The sequence below is a fragment of the Vanellus vanellus genome (genome assembly GCF_965231255.1).
Source record: "Vanellus vanellus genome assembly, chromosome: Z".
NCBI lineage: Eukaryota > Metazoa > Chordata > Aves > Charadriiformes > Charadriidae > Vanellus > Vanellus vanellus.
The window spans coordinates 19,783,519-19,801,641 of NC_138908.1; positions in this window are offsets into that span (position 1 = coordinate 19,783,519).

Below are 18,123 nucleotides of genomic sequence, written 5' to 3' on the forward strand. Positions count from 1 at the left end.
AAATGAAAGCTGAACATTTTTAGGGTTGGATCTTTTGCTAGTTTTAGGAAGTTATTTGTTTCTGTTCAATAGCATAATGAGGAAGGGAGCGAAATCATTTTACGATAAAAAATTAGAGGACTGAACCATTTCTTTAACTTTGGGTTTGAGTTTCAAAAATATCTTTCCCCACCTTATTTCTTCTTTCATCCAAAGAATTTTCAGATTCAAAAATTCCCCAAATATATTGTCTCCTTAGATTTAATTTCACTTGTTTCCTAAAAGATATTTTTGTGGAAGAATGAATATTATTATTACAGAATATATGACACTTCAATGGCAAATTCCCACATGCAGCATTTTCCTACTAGTTGCTACTCATGATTTTTCTAAATCTAAAGAGATAAAAGATGTTTGGAAAGCACTTTGTTTGTTTCAAACTTGTCACCAGTTTTGGCCATCACACACACCTACACCAAGTTTGCTGCATCATCTTGTAGATGAGCTGCATTGTATAAAACTATACTAAACGATAACTGCATTGACACAGTTGAGTTTGAAACTGATATAATCTCACAGTAGCACATACAGCACTCTACAATATTTGTATAACCACAGGAGTGACTAAAATATTCAGCATATAGAAGGTGTCAATTATTCTAGAAAAAAAAAAAGATTCAAGTACTTATTTTTACACTGTCTTTGCAGTATTAGATACTTCACTATAGCAAGAGCACTCTACTATTCCGTATGTTGAATATATTTTGTCCCTTCTTGTAAACAGATACTTTCACATGTGGTAAGAGTTGCCAAACACTCAACTTAAAAATGAACTTACTTACATTTTAACAAAAAGTAATTTGAAAAATCGATATGTTTTATGAAGAGGAGTTGATGTTTGGGGATTAGCCCAAGTACAAAATAGCTAGAAGTAGTGTGTTGGAATGATTAACACTGATGGTTTGGGGTTTTTTTTTGTGACCTTGTCTGTTCATTCAACTTTAAATGATGGACTAGTCTGCATCTGCATGAGGCATTTGAAAAACAACGCACATTTGTGAAAGACCTTGTTGATCTTCCTTGTTTGCTCGTGAATAGACAAAGCCCAGCAGGTGGCAATATAAGCACTTCTCGTAATTTAAAATCATTCAACGCTTGTCGTCCAATAGCTTTATTATGATTTAATCATTTACAGCTCTAACTTGCATGGAAAATAAGCCTCAACACTGAAGGTGATTTTATTCACTAAAATAATGCAAATTCCATATGTGAGAATCTGGCTTTTTTTCCATCTCTGGATCTTTCTTCTGTCGTTGGGATTTACCAAGTACTATTACATCCATCTCAGGTTGAACAATGTCTTGCAGTTGCTGAGAGCTGATTACATCTAGAAACACACCTCAGACATTTTCTCTATTTCTGCAAGTTGACAGAGAAAGGTCTGATCAGACACTTCGCCTGAAATGCTGTTCTAAGAGGGGTTTAGATGAGTCACATGAAGTAAATAGTCTCATCTGGTTAAGGTTTCAAAAGTTTTACTCTGTCTGCAATTAATCAGCTTCCTTCAAGAGCTCAATATGACTTCAAGAGCAAGTCTCCTGGTAGCTGACTGATTACCAGTTAGTTTTGTACATGAATGTACACTGTTTGGAGATGAGTGAAAATACTTGAGATGGGAGTAGGAAGATTTACTCCTAAACAGACTCAAACAAAGAGCTCATGGAGAAAGGCATGTGTAAGTTAAAAAGGATATATTTAAAGAAGGTGTTTCTAGCTATAAAATGCTTTTTTAAAAAGTGACTTGAATATCTGTATATGCTTAGAGAAATATATGGAGAAAGTGAGCCTAGTGGACACCAAGTTTTCTTCCGGGCTTCTGGGTACTGAAGTAACCGGAGAATCCCCCAGGGTGAAATTAAGAACCAAAAGTGCTGGAGAGCCTCTAGGAACTCTGCAAGGACTGCTAAGAGTTCTGACAGGCTCTAATAACTGTAATACTTTTCACTGCCATTGCACCTTCCATTCAGAGCTCTCCAAGTACTTTAAAACCAGCTTACAGCCTTCACAAGGCAAGGCTCATTAACGCCATTCTAAAGTTGGGAAACTGACTGCTGGAGTGCAACATTATGAATCAGTCCTGTTTTCCACTGCTCACCCTGACATCCAAGAAATGGACCCTGACTAAGCTGCTTGCTAGGAACTTGAAGTTTGCCAGAAGCCTGATCTTCTGAACTATAGCAGGCAATCTAAAAATTAAAATTCATATCTAATATTGCAAGATTGGTTCTAGAATAAGTCAGATGCAGACAGACCAATCTGTCTATGTAAAATCTTTGCCATATTCTGTAATGTTGAGGAGAAACAGGTCTTGCAAATAGGGTACCAAAGAGGGATTATGGAGAATGGAATGGGTTGCTTCTGCTCACACTGGTACAGCTGCTTGAGAAATGTGTTGAATAACCTGCTCAATGACAGGTCCTTTATTCATCAGTTATACTTATGTAATACCTGCTACTTACACTAATGTCATACATTGGAGGGAAAGATGCCTTCACCACAGACAAACCATGCACGAATGAGGGACTGGTTCACGCCAAGCATTCCTCCTGACTCCCAGATGCCTCTACATTAAGAAGAAATTCTTCAATAATTTCCCAATCCAGCATGTGCCAGGGAAGCCAGGAACTATCCTTATGCTATATGAGAACAATTCAGAGGATACTATAAATACCTATATCTGACATACTGCACAGCAATTTTCTTAACATTTGTCCTATAGATTTCTGGTACACTATTTGCTCTTTCTCCTCTAATTATGGCATATTTTTTTTCTTTCCTATTTTGCTCTTTCCTTTTCAAAAAAAAAAAAAAAAGAAAAGAAAAAGAAAAAGAAAAGAAAACAAGAAAGAGGAGAAAAAAGAAAGAAAAAACTTGTTGTCTCAGGCCCAGTCCCAGTCACAGGCACAGATGGGGTCCAAAGGAGGTCACCGTTTGCCTTCTGGTAAGGCTATGCCAGAAGAGGGCTCACAGTTTTAGAGTTAAGAGGTCTTCCTAGAGGCAGCACCAGGAACCCGAGCATGTTGCTTTTGCTGGCTATGACAAGAGTTGAGGCCCTGTCAGTCAGACAGATGAAGTCCATCTTTTTTCTAAGTCAGACTGTCTGACACCTCCCCATGGGAAGAGACCACAGTCTGACAAGCCAAAGTCTCCTGCCAGCACTGAGTCATGGTGCTACTCGTGGTCTGTGACTCCCTGGCCTTGGGGCCTGGCCTTCAGACGTGGCCCCGTGTGGAAGAAAAGCACCAGGACTCTGGCCCACCATCACCATCTGGGTTTGATGAAAACAACTCAGAGGCGAGGCCACCCAGTAAGAGTTGGGCATGGGCGCCTCCCTTTCCCCAGCTATCCAATGTCATGTAGACCCTCAGCTACCAGGCAGGAGCCCTGCGTTGGTAAGGATGCAGCTTGGCTAACATGTTTCAACCTGGGTAAAGAGGAGGTGGGAGGTGGGTGGGAGAAGATGCACATTTTGGGGGGATGCTGGGTGGAGTATGGGAACTGTCAGCAGCTTCCAGCGCTTTCCCACATCACTGCTCCCTGCTCTGTACCACCCACAGGCTGCAGGGAGGAGATCGCTGGCTTAGTGGCAGCTTCCCATGCCCAGAACTGCCACTGCTGCGTCGCCGCTCACCTCCCCCCAGCCCCAAGTGATGCGCACAGCGACAGCGATGATTTCCATTGTACGCTGGGCTCCCTGACAGCCCTTACAGGCGTCCACAGCCTGCCGCAGACCTGGCACTGGTCCCACACACAGGAGGCTGCTCAGCAAGCACTCACAAGGGATGGGATGAACATCTCTCAGAGACATTCGGCTTCCCAAGTTTTGAGATATATCGCAGAATCACAAAGTCCACCAGTTACTCTTCCTAAGACGGGGAAATCCAAGTCATGCTCATTGGAGTAGTGTCATAAGGCTCAAATTTCTCGGTGCCCAACCTACATTTGTTTAAAAGCCTGGGTGTCTATTGAATAAAAAGACATATTTGTAATGCAGGCAAGGAGGTGAGCCTTTTGGATTCTAGCACATATTGATTTTATCTTTTTACTAAATTCTTCAAGCCCTTGCTGTTTCATCTCTTCTTTCCTCCCTCTTATTTTCATTTACTATCTATCTATCTTACCATGTCTATGTTAGCTCGCTTTAAGTTTCAGAAGACATACTTTAAATGTTGCCAAATCTTGATGGGGAGAGTTTCATTGTGTACGCTCTACCACAGACTAGGAATTTTTGTGGATCAGAAACTTGGTGGAATATCATATTTGCAAAAGGAAAAAAAAAAAGAGAGAGAGAGAGACTGAAGCCTGAACCTTGGTCTTGTTTACATCAGAGAATACAGTAAAATTATTTTTGATTTCTGTGTGTGTAACTGAGATCAGACTTTGGCTATAGCCATGTATTCTGTCAAAGGGAAAAGACCACAGTCACCTTCGGGATAATGGTCAATTATAACCATCAGGCTGCCTTTCCTGTGCAGGTGGTGCAATGTCATATCATGTGTTTATTCTCCCCAAGTATTTGACTTACTAGTTCTGCAGACTTCCCAGTCTCTATGAGCTGTTCTGTAATGAGAAAGAAATTAACGATCAAAATCAGCAATAAGCCACAGAGTTCAAGTCCAGACTGGACCTTTGTAAGAGCTGGGGCTGGGAAGGAAGGTTTGGTTATAGGGTTTCAGCTCATCTAGTAATAGGGAGCAGAAATGGATTGGGGGAAGATGTTTGGCACCTGCAAATGTCTGCAGGTGCTCAGCACCGATTTAGGTATGGCTCAGTGTGAGCATTCACAAGTGTAAAAAGAAATTGAACTATTCCCCACAGATGCATGCAGGATTACAGAGAACAGCAGGAATAGCATTTACAGTATCCTCCTGACCCTGAATTCACCTCATCCTTTTTCACTACATAAACTACTGTAAATATCAGATGTGACATACTGCAGTTTGATGCAAGCCAGTACAAAATTGCACGTGGTTCATTTAAAGAAATACCTCCTCTTTTAGCAACTGGATAGAATCAAAGATGACTGCATTTCCACTGTTTCCTGTATGCACCTGATATTTGCTTCTACAGGTTCTCAGTTACTGCTAGAAACACAGCACATCTTGTGCAGTAATGCCAAAAACAAGAAAATCTTTGCATTGTACTGAAGTATAGACATGGTTCTTTTTTATCCTGGCAACGCAATTCACCTTTTAATAGCTGCAGCAAACCCTAAGCTGAGCATTATTTTAAAGGGTGGTGAGAGATACGTTTGAAGTTAGAAGGCAGCCTTCCCAATCCCTGCCCCATTTCCTTACTGAAGACAGGAATGGAGGGTGAGGTTCCTGTGACGTGTTGGAGGACAGACAGGGCCAGTGCAGGTCCCCACAGACTCTGCTTGCAAGAATATAGATGCAAACTTCTAAAAAAGCTGAGCACGTACAGTGAGGACCCCTGAACCCGGCTTTGGAGAAGAAGAACACGTTAGATACTGGATGAGTATCTAGCTAGAAGAAGTAGCTGCTAGATATTGGATTAGTGGTAATTCCCAACAGTCCTCCTGTATTCCTTTCCTCTCCAGTGTCTCAGGATGCCAGGAAGAGCAGCTGCAGCTGTTGGAGACAGGCGTGCGTTAACCAGCTTCACTTCTGAGAGCTGTCAACAGTTTTCAATGGGGAGAATGGCCGGCCTCTGTCTCCACGCCAGAGTGTCCTCTAGGGAGATGACATTTTTCTTACTCACCAGGTGTCCAAAAAACTAATACCCTCTGCAGTCTGCTGTGTCAACCTTGCCCTGATGCTAAAGCCAGTATGTTGGTTTCAGCTGGGTTTTCTTCTCACCACACACATCAGTCAGGCTCTGTCTCCAACAGTCAGATGCTCCCCACGTGCTCTTTTGATGACCCACCACTGGAACAGAGCCTTCAGGTCAGGTTTCTAACTTGGAGACAAAAGAAAGGGCTGTAAAATTTGAAAGTGATTCCAAAAAAGAACTAATAAATATTTTAAAATAAAATGCATCCTCTTCCTCCACAAGAATGTTAACTATACATGACCTAACCAGCGAAGAATACATTTGAGAACAAAACCAACCCTCTAAAGTGGAGATGAATACTTCTAACTCCATCATAAGATCTCCTGAAGAAATAACATGTCCACAAATATAATGGGCAATTTCAGGGTTTTACAAGTGACAACCAGTTAAATATTTTGTAAAGGATGAACTGAGAAGGACACTGGAAATTAAGAATACTTAACTACCAGTTAGCTTTTGCCAAACATTTGCCTTTTATCTTTGTCCATATCACAAGCTCTGAATCCCAATCTCCGTGTCTGTGAAATGTTCTAGGAATAATAATACTTAACAAAGTACAGGTACTATGCAGCACTAACGTATTTAATATCTACAGGGTATATGGAAAACTTTACATGAAATATTTTTGAATATGGGAAAGTATTATTTTCTGTTCTGTATCTCATGCCTAAGAAATATTTTTTCTTTACAGTCATAGAAATTGTCCCCTAAAATGTATATTTCCATTAATCAATCATCACTAAAAGCCAGTAAATATCTATATGTATTCCAGACTTAATAAATATACCCCTGTAAAAATGCTAATCCACAAGAGTAGTGTGCCTCTGTGTGTTCATGTAGGTGTGCCTATTAGGCAAAGAGGAGACACTGACGATTGCTTCAGAAATGAACTAAGGAGATTAAATAGGTATGGCAGGCTTTTGTTTCAGCACCTCCGAGGTTGTTTGTTGTGTAGTTAACGTACTACATTTTCACGAAGTATGAAATATGCTCAGAATTATGGGTGCAACACAAATGTGTCATTCTTTAAAAGCTGACGTGTAGTACCAGGAAACACCAGAAGAATGGATTTTATCAAAAAACAAGGACTGGGCGAACCTGGCAAGTTGCAAGATATCAGTAGCCAAAAGATTATCATTCCCTAGTGGATTAATTTTTACAATACCAACCCCATTTTATTTTTGTTCTGTTGGAACATGAGCTATACGCCATTGCCGGGAAGGGATACTGCAGTTTTTGAAAACAAGGACAAAAGCTCCAAGGCAAGCAAAAGACTGTATGCTGAGACTGGGTTTTCATTGTTTGGAGCACACCAGGAGGGTCTGATCTCAGCTCTGTCACTAGTGTGCCATGTAACTTTACAGAAATGTTGTGCTTGAGTTTCCAAGTGAGATACTGCTACTCAGCCTTCCCAGTGACGTTATTGCACTGTCTCAGGCATCTACATTAGTGAGGGGATTGCAGAAGTTCAGTTTACAGTGCTGCTGTTGTTAGTCATGAAACATAACAAAATAAAGTCCAACCACTTTCTGGTGCCACTAAAATGACCTTTTCTGTTCTTTAGGGCCTTGAATTTTATCTTCATATCTGTTGTACCTTTGTGTAAATCAGTCCTTGTAACAAAAAAAAAAAAAAAACCAAAAAAAAAACCACCACCATAAAACCCTAAAGCTAAAATCCTGACCCTAGAAGCCAATAAAAAATTGCCATTGATTTTTGTCAAGCCAAAAAATTCCGGGACATTTACCTGACATAGTTCTTTAACTGAATTGTACTGTATTAGTTGATTATTCTGTGAATGGTAAAATAACATTCGTGTTTCTAGCAGGGAATTAGCTGTCTTTTTCTTCTGTGGCATGGAGTTGCAAAACAGTCTTGGCTCATTACACAAAAAAAAGTTATGATGTGTTAGCAATAAATGCATAAGTGAAGCAACTCTTCAGATCTGCAAAACAATACCCATAATCTGGGTATTTTTGAAGGCTCATCAAATTCTCCTTTTTCCTGTAGGTCCAAGTTTCTTGTCATATCATTTCAACCAGTCTTTTTAAAATTGACATAATTACCTTACCTCTAAAAGACTATTTAGCTTGATGGATGACTTGATGTAAATTTTTTTGCCTAAGTGAATACTTTGTTCCTTTAAGACACAAATTCAAATCCTAGCAGCACCAATTCACCTCTTCTTTCCAAATCAAATCAGAATTTCATGCCCTTTTCTTTGTTAGAAGATTATGAGTTATATTAATTATTCTCTGGCATAAAATGCCAGAGATTTTTCAGTACCTTTGATCAATCTTCCTTTCTCCTCTTTATTGCTGAACACATTTCATGTGTGCTAGTTTTCTCTCCTTCATGACAGAGGAATAAAACAACTCATGATGCTGCACAGATCTAATCCCTAAAATGCTTTGTAATAAAACACAAACAAAAGAGACACTGCTATGTGAAATAAATCTAAAATACTGGTATGTATTAAAATGGTTTTGTGGCGCGATAAGAAGCTTCAAAAAGAACATTTTTAAGAGGCAAAACAAAAAAAGCATTGGTGAAAGATTATCTCACCATTCTCGCAATGCACCAGTGCCCTGTATGACTCGTGCCAGCCCATAAAATACAGTTCTGATTTCATCCTTTTTATTAGGCTTTTTTATATTCCTAATTTACCAGGGTATATAGGAATTGTATTCATCAAAGGCTTGGAAAAGAAGAAGAGTTGTTTTTCTTGTATGCTTATACAGTGTTTATGCTGTCTTGGAATGTTTATCCAGAGCATACTTGTTTCCAAAGGATAATGGCACTTGGTCCTTCCTTCAGTGAAGTGGGCAAACCAAACAGCATCATTTTTCAAGTAGGCAGCATCAACAAAAATAAAAATATAAACATTCTGTGGAAAGTACCTGATCTTACTGTTCAGTCATCCTGACTAAATTTCCCTTTCTTCTGATTCTAAGAACTAAGTTCTCCAGTGCACTTTCTTTGTTCAGACACCAACCCACAAGCAAATGTGAGCACAACAGAAGTGACAGCATCCTTTTTGTCTACATGCAGTATTGTGCACTTACCTTGAAAAACTCCATTTGTAGTATATGAATAAAAAGGTTTGTAACTGTGACTAATTAGCATTTTGCAAACTTTCAATAATAATTATACAGAAAATAGCTCACTGGGACCTGTACTGTTCAACATCTTCGTCAGCGACATGGACAGTGGGGTCGAGTGCACCCTCAGCAAGTTGGCCAATGATACCAAGCTGTTTGGCAAGGTAGACTTGCTGGAGGGGAGGGATGCCATCCAGAGGGACCTGGACAGGCTGTAGAGGTGAGCCCAAGCCAACCTCATGCAGTTCAACAAGGCCAAGTGCAAGGTCCTACATCTGGGTTGGGGCAATCCCAAGCACAAATACAGGCTCGGCAGGGAATGGCTGGAGAGCAGCACTGAGGAGAAGGACCTGGGAGTGCTGATTGATGACAAGATCAACATGAGCCAGCGATGCGTGGTTGCAGCCCAGAAGGCCAACCGTATCCTGGGCTGCATCAAAAGAAGTGTGGCCAGCAGCTCAAAGGAGGGGATTTTGCCCCTCCACTCTGCTCTGGTGAGATTTCACCTGGAGTACTGCATCCAGCTCTGGAATCACCAACATAAGAAGGACATGGACCTGTTGGAGCACGTCCAGAGGAGGGCCACAAGGATGATCCGAGGGCTGGAGCACCTCTCCTATAGGAGAGGCTGAAAGAGTTGTGGCTGTTCAGCCTGGAGAAGAGAAGGTTCCAGGGAGATCTTATTGTGGCTTTCCAGTACCTAAAGGGGGCCTATAAGAGAGCTGGTGAAGGACTTTTTACTAGGGCATGCAGTGATAGGACGAGGAGGAATGGCTTTAAACAGGAAGAGGGCAGGTTCAGATTAAACATTAGGAAGAAGTTTTTCATTCTGAGGGTGGTACGGCACTGGAACAGGTTGCCCAGAGAGGTTGTTGAGGCCCCATCCCTGGAGGTGTTCAAGGCCAGGCTGGACGTGGCCTTGGGCAACCTGGTCTAGTGGGAGGTGTCCCTGCCTATGGCAGGGAGGTTGGAACTCGATGATCTTCAAGGTCCCTTCCAACCTAAACCATTCTATGATTCTATGATTCTATGATTTGGAAAACATTTCCAAGATGGCTATACGAGAATTTATATTATTGCCATGACCTTCATTTAAGCTACAAGACATATTCTGTTACCTTTACTTCAGCTAGTGTCTTCTCCTTGAGTGGCAGTGACATTTTGTGTGAACAGAATCAGACTTACTGTATAAGACTGTAAGACAGGACAGTAAAACCTGTCCTGCAGATCCTTTGTGTCATTTTTGATGCAAAACAGCTCTAAAGCTGTTGTAGCTTATGACAGAAGCCCAACTTCTAGATGAACCAAAAAGGGATAAATACATTTTGAGTTTTCTTTTTAAAAAAACCTTCATACTCAGTGTTTAAGATTTCAGGGTGTGATTGGTGGTTAAAAAAAAAAACAAAAACCCAACAAAAACCAGACAAACCAAAGCCCACACTTGTCAGAAACAATGGATTTCCATTTTGGAGCACTTTTAAAAAATAATAAAACAGGAAAAGATATGACAGGCTGGACTGGCTGGCAGCATCCCTTTTTCATGGCAGCTCAGTTATCAGAGAATCCATCATGACACAGCAGCTCTAGATTCAGTCACATCATCTGCCTGTGGGGATGGAAACAAACAGTTCCCTTTAGTGTATCCCAGCCCCCATGCAATACAATACTTAGTAATGCTGGAAAAGCTTTTGTGAACAGTCTTATTTTAAAGTCTTCCACTTTGTATAAAGCACAAGATAGTTGTTGGAAGAGACGAGTTCTTTCCCCCAAAAGAATGTCAAAGGCATCCATCAATGCAAACAGCATTTGCATCCTCCTTTGCAACGGAAGCATTTCATACAGTGTGAACGGTCTCTCTTAGGAGGAGATGAACTTTCTTGTTTGGCTAATCCTTTCTGAGCTGGACCCAACTTCAAATCTGCTTGCTGCCTGAAAAGTGCCAAGCTGAACTTGTCAATCATTTCAGGATGAGCTATATCATATTTGAGGGAAAACGACGGTACTACTCACGTAGTGCCACACAGTTTAAATTGTGACACTGCAACCACTGACCAAATATCCAGAATTTGGCCTACTAACCAGTAACATCAGCAACCAGGCTGCCTATGCTTACAAGATGCTGGAAAGGCACAAAGAACCTTGGAAACAACAAGCGAACAAAGTGTAGAAAACTTTGATTTTTTTGTTTTTCCTTCTCATTCTGCATGATCCCAAATGTAGTTGAAAACCTATGATTTTCGTTTTTTGTGTCAGCAACAACACAAAAAGGATGGAATTATTTTTACCTTCTGGAAAAAAGCTTACTCTTAAAGCTTAAGCCACAGTAAGAAACCTGTTTCAACAGCTATTTGATCAAATTAAAAAATATTCCAATTTTAAAGATTTTTATATCATTTTCTCAAAAATTTCACAATAATTTTAAGAATTTTCACCATGTTTACTTCATTCTTTTACCCACTTTAGGCAAATTTTACATCCATTTTATATAAGCTTTACACTGCAAATTCTGTTGACTATCATGTTTGCAGAGTGTGAATTTCAAAAGTTTATGGGCAAAAGCCTGTATGGGAAATGTCTGAGCATTGATCAAACAGCAAGCACAAACAATACCATGACAATTACAGTTTGGGTGACTGTCAAATAATAGCATAAGACTGGCCATAAAAAAGCAAGTCCAAGAGATCCAAAATTTCACAAATTTGGAAAAAAAGAAGTCTGATCATTGATACTGCATAGACAACAAGTAAAACAAATGAAACTGGACATATTAAAGGAGCAAATTATTCCCACAGTTGTCAAGTCATCTTCAGTACAGAGGGTGGGGAGATATATATATTATATAATAATATAATAATAATTATATTATTAAATTTTCAGTGTGTAGATAAAGTGGATGTTTAAATTTTCAAGGTCCATGTTTTCCTTCAATTCCTGTGTTCGAGGCTTCAGGAAGCCTCTAACATAAGAGCCGGAACATCAGCTTAGTGTTTCTTTCTCTCAACACCAAGAAAAGCAATGAGGGTCTTGATAAAGCCCTGCCTGACGGCCAGCAGAGCCCATGCCTGCGCCCATGGGCACGGGGAAGCCCAGCTGGAAGGCTGCCTTACACCAGGAATGGGTGAGCAGCCACAGACCTGGGGGACAGACACAGAGCGCTGACCCTGAGCAAAGGAGCAGTCAGGGTGTCAGAGACAGCTGTGCTGAGGATCCTGAGCCCTCACCAAGCTGGGGGGCATAATGAGCACCTTCCGCCCTTCCCGCCCCACCAGCAACAGCAGCATCTGACAGAGCCAGAGAAGCCCAGAACAAGTCCTCTTTGTGGCTTCCCATAACTGGTTTTGGGAGGTAAGGGAGCTCAGGGCAATGGAAAGTGTCAGCATATCCTGGTTTATGTTGTTGCTGTTGCTGCATGCTTCCTATATCATCCATCTTCTCCCGCTCTCATCCCTGCCACTTTGATCTGTGGATCTGTCCCTGTGTTGGCTGCACAGTGGGATTTCTGGGCTGGGGTGGGTCAGAGGCACTAACGCATGGCAAATAATAACAATACAATATGTAGTGAGTAACACAAAATGGAAGTAAAAGCTGCTTTAACTTGGCCTCATGTAACCAGGCACTGTAGATATTCCACAAGCAAGTACCATAATGATTGGCATTAAAAGTATCTCATTTAGAGTGTAATTTTATATAATGTATATACTGAAATACAGAGCCAGTGAGTGAACTAAGGCATATAGTTTTGCCTTTTTAGTTTTAAGAGAGACAATTAATTTTAATTGACATAGTTTTTTCTTACTTTTGAACATAGCACCTACAGTAAAACAAAACCAGCTCTTATTGTCCTTGTACAACTTGCAAAATCCAAAAGGATCAGTTATATCTGTAGGAAGCAAAGCCCCTGCTCTTGACACCGTATCCCGCCTGCAGCTTCTTTGGATCAGATACATCTGTGGAGCCATTAGCAGTGAGTGCCTTTTATGAGACATTGCCTCTGATATTACTATCAGAGTCTCCAGACATGATATCTTGAGAGAGCTGTCAGTGTGGTGCTCTGATACAGTATGTCACTGATTTTTTCCGTAACGTAGCTGAAACTGTCACAAGAAATAACTTAGTATGGGTGGTATGTGAGTGCACACAGCTTGTGTGCTGGGGGAGTTGTTTAAAGTAGTGAAAAGCATCATTTCATAGTAAGAACTAAGGGACTTAGCCTGCATTTCTTTTATTGTTGCCAATGGCAGCTTCTTTTATCCAAAGAGATTAAAATATGCTTTTAAGTGCCTGCAAAGCCCTGGAATTTGTGGTTTACAACAGTATTAAGAACTGACCTATAATTACAAATAGACGTGGCACTAGTAATTTATTTGGTAAGCTTCTGAAATGCTGACTGCTTCATTCCTTCTTATAGATTGAATTTAGGTTGTACAACAACAGGCAAAGCAGAAGGTCATGGTTTCCCCCCACCTCCCCTTCCCTCAGGAATTCAAACAAAGCACGTTATTTCTGCACACAGCCTAGATCTGAATGTTTCCTTTCCTTCAGAATCCACAGTACCAGAGCATCCCCAGCTCTGTCTAACCCAAGCTGATGCTGGTCAGTTGTTTTTTATATGAGAGTCTTACTGGCAGGGGTTGTCCACTATATAACAATGATGTCTGCAGATAAAGCAAGAGGTCAACAAGGCAACTTTAAAAAGATTGGGAATAGCCTGTAGACATCACGTTGCTGTACAAGTCCTCTATTGGTAGAAAGCCTTGGCACATTTGCAAGCATCAGAAAAGTCCAGACACTGATTGCTTGCCCTGTGTCATGTGAAAAGACTTTAGCAGAGACCAGCCAGCAGACAATGGAAGCCTTTGTCCTTACTGTTAGTTTGATGTATTTGCTCAGCCACTGAAATGTACCCATCACCTATGACCAGAGGACTAGCCCTCAAAACAGGGCTTAAAGAGTAAAACCGGGAATTCTGCCTCATATGTATAAACTGGTGGCTGATTTTGATGTTATTGTTATAAGATTTACAAGTCAGCTCAAGTCAGTTTCTTAATCAACTTTTCAGTAGTATATCGAACATTAAGAAGTGAAATCCACTTGGGCTTCTTTTAAATCAAGGTTCATGCAAAACCCATGAAAATTTGTTGCAACAAAAGCAACTTGTAATTTTTCATCAGACTGTCATTGTTATACAAATGGCACCGATTCTTATATTTAATCAAGCTGTGTAAAGAAAAGCAGTGAGAGGGACTGGCCAACTGTGCTTTCTTGAAAGAATTTAGAAAATGTTATTTTCATTGCATATGTTGATGCACTTAATTCAGCAATGACACATTCAGAACTGGAATCCCTGAGATTAAGTATTATAGAAATGGCAGAAAATTAAGCTGACAAGGCAACCCTGTGTCAAGAGACCATAATCTGAGAATTTCAGGTTCAAGAGTTACATCATAATTCTTAATGCCAGTCCTAAATAACAAAAGAGATGATTTCAGGATTGCCGTTTTGGAAAGAGGTAGGTACTAGTTGGATCAGTGGCTATTGCGTGTTTTCACCGCTTTCTTCATCTTGGTCCTCATAATTCATGAATTGACATTAGTTGAAACTCTGACTAATTCAAAATATTTTTTTCTTTAAGTGTGAGAATTTGTCTTTAGCAAATATTATGGCAAGAAAAATGGTAATAAATCTGTTTTACTTAGTGTTTACTATAGGGTTAAAGTGTCATGATGCAGTGTGCTAAATATAGCAGCTGGAAATGGAAGATGGTTATAATGCTTATTAGAAAGGAAGCTAGAAGTTTGTCTTCTTACACAGGTGCAAACCCCACTGCCTGTGCCCCAAGCTAGTTGGTGATGGGTCTGTTCCAGTCTGGAACTGATTTTAGTAGTGGTAGTCAAGTGCTGTAAGTAATTCAGTAGGGCCTGCTGAGAGTTTTGCTGAAAGGCAAACGTATTATCTCAGGCCCTCTGCCATGCTAAAGCACCATATAGTTTCAGCTATCCAGAGTAACCAGAGAAGTATTGGTCTCCTTGCAGCCTCTCACACAGGCATGGTCTCAGAGTCAAACTCAGAAATTTAGTCCTAAATTTGCCTTTAATTTTGTATTTTTAACGTTAAGAAATTGCAACGATTCCATCACAGATTTTCCCAGGAGTAAGAAAGGACAGAAGCCTTTTGAATGTTGGAAAGGGGTTTTAGAGAATAATTTAGGTTGGAAGTAAGTTCTAGAGGTGCACATGAAGAATTTTTTAGGCTTGCCAACTCTTAAGAAATGGATGCCTTAAGTAGTTTGGATGTGCAGACAGAAAGATATAGATATCTCTCTTTTAAGGAGAAGAAGCAGCGGAAGAAGCAGAAAGTTTCAGTGAAGCAAACATGCACTAACCCACATAGGAACAGGAAGACAGTTGACCCCAGCCTCTGCCCAGAGTTACAGTACTGAAAAGACAAATCAAGACACATAAATTGGTGAGTATTTCACTCAAAAATTACCACCTTCAGAAAAGGGTATCCATTTTCATGAATGTGACAGAAGTTAATTTACATTTTTTTCTATATACATTTTTTTTAATCTTGTTTTCAGTGATTCTTGGCTTTCTGTCTCTCTCAGTTGATTGGCCAAAAGATGCTTTTGATTCTGTTAACCACATCATCAGACAGCATATAGTACACCTGCAGAAAAGGCAAAAGAAAAGCACATAGTATTCTTTCTGGCACTTCCTTACCTCTGCTTGATCTCACTTAAATGCACTAGCCCTCTCTGCTAATACAAAAGAATGGACTGATGGTTTAACTCAAACACCAGAACGTGACTGTCAAGTGCTTACAGAAGTCTTTACAGAGGACAATTCACAGGTAAGCTCTTGGCTGTGGTATCTTCTTAGAAATCATTTTACATTAGTTACTGCCTGGACAATGGGCATATTCACACAGGGGGGTTGATGGGAAATTCCCAAAAAAGAGATGAATTTGATGGTTGTTATAAATAAGTAATGGAGGCAGCAGAGGAAAGGCAAATTTCATCATCTTTTCTTCGTGTATATAAAGGTGGCAGCATCACAATCTTTACAGAAAAAAAATACTTCACATTAAATTTGCAGTTGTAAATGGGGAAGCAACAGGAGAGGTTTAAGTTACAAAGAAAACATGTTATCAAAGACTTCTAGAAGCAAAGAGCTTTAGGTTCTGAAATATGGAAGAGCCTTATTTGTTCCAGTTACAGGCACGAAGAAAAGCTGGGTGACAGGAACAGAGGATAAACCTCCATGCCTCAATCTAGACTTATTCCATGCGCCAAAGTGTAGAACGCAGACAGTAATGTGGATATTTTTATCTGTCCAACCTTGGTCTGAGTTCTTATATAATGCATTTCTTATTTGGTATCTTTTCCTTCCTTTTACTGCCCGTTTTGCCTGTAGCCTGCTTACTTTGGCTGATTATCTCTTTAGTCTCCTCTACTGTCCTGTGAACAGAGAGCCCTTCTTCTCTAGGCTATAATACACCAGTTGTGACTGCGTACTTCACAGATCTCACTTTGAATCAAATTTCATGGAGAATATAGTGAAAGACACAGCAAGTGACTTTTTGGATAATGTTACTGGATACTTTATACTTTCGGAAAAGGTGATCACCAAGGACAGGTAAACTTTCCATCATTGTATTTTTGTTTTTCAAAGACATACCAGTTTGCTGTGGTTGTTACAGTTGACCAGAAATTATGTAAATTCTGCTGTGCTTGCAACAGCAACCTTAATACACTCAGGGGTATCAATATGTCAGGAAGTGAGCTGTGGGAGGAGGTAGTTGTATTCCTTTTGCTGTGTCTTATCACCCCCAATAACAATATGTGCGATGGCCTCAACCATTAGGGTCTTCAAATATTTCAGCTTATCATAGAGTACAAGTGCTTGAGTTTGTTTGTCTTACATAAAAGCAAAATTCATTGCAGAAAAAAACCCACAAACATTGGTCTGATGTTCTGTCCTTTATTTACCCCAAAATTTTCTTTTTAAAACAAATGGATTTACTTGCGTGCTCAAACATCAGCTGATAGATCTAACTCCTGCCCTACTTTTCAGACTGTGTTAGTCTCCTTGAGTGAAAATCTTATATGATAACTTTTCATGAATTGGACTTCCAGGACTATAACTGAGAAAAACACTGACTTATAAAGGTGTTCTTTCATGCGTAAGGAGAAAGGTTTATCCAGCTTGATCCTATTATAGACTCTGTTAGCACAGCTTATACTATTACCATGGCAGTGCTCCCTAATACTTCTGTATCTAAGTATCTGTCAGCAGTTCTCCAACACTCATCTCTTTGAACAACACCCACCGTGTGTTTTAAACAATTTGCCTCGGCTAAACAAGGCACACAAATATTTATAACTGTAGTCGTGTAATATTGTAGGCTGCATTATGTACATTGAAAATGCGCAATAACATCAAAAGCATGTGAGCAAAAAAATACAGTGGTGATGAACTTATTCCTCAGTTTTAAGAATGACAGCTTAGTGGAATAAATAAGTATCTATTCCCATCAACTGTCTGCATTTTTGTCTTACCACATAATGTCCTCCCTAAATCTACAAAAAGAAACGAGAACCTAGGCTTATTCCACCCTGAAATAAAGCATTGCTTTTAAAACTGTTTGTCTAGCAGAACTGAGGGGTCTGGTACTTCAGACTAATCTGCAATCTAACCCCATTCCTACAAACCTGAACGTATCTTGTTATTTTAAACAGTGAAAACAGTTTAAATTCAGAAGTATAGGATTACATCAAATAAAAGATTTCCTTTCTTAGCAGTTGTTGCACTCTCTGAATCCCTCAAAAAGATATGAATTTTATTGGTCTGCCTCACAGGATATGCAAAAACCAAACACAGGTTAAATGGCAAATGAGTTGACTTTTGCAACATGGAAACACGGCATCTTTGAAGTAAAATCCTGACCCCAGTGAAGCCAGTGGAAAATTTGTCTTTTTCTTTTTGGTAGAGCCAAAATTACTCTCTGCATGGGAGCATCTAACACTTTGACAACCCACTTTGAACCCTGAACATCTTTTTTTAAAAACAAACGAACAAACAAACAAACAAACAAACAAACTACACTGAAAAGGATTGTTTTAACATCTCTTCACCATGGACTTAGTGACAGTGTCCAGTTTACTCTGAATAGCTGTGTCAAAACAACA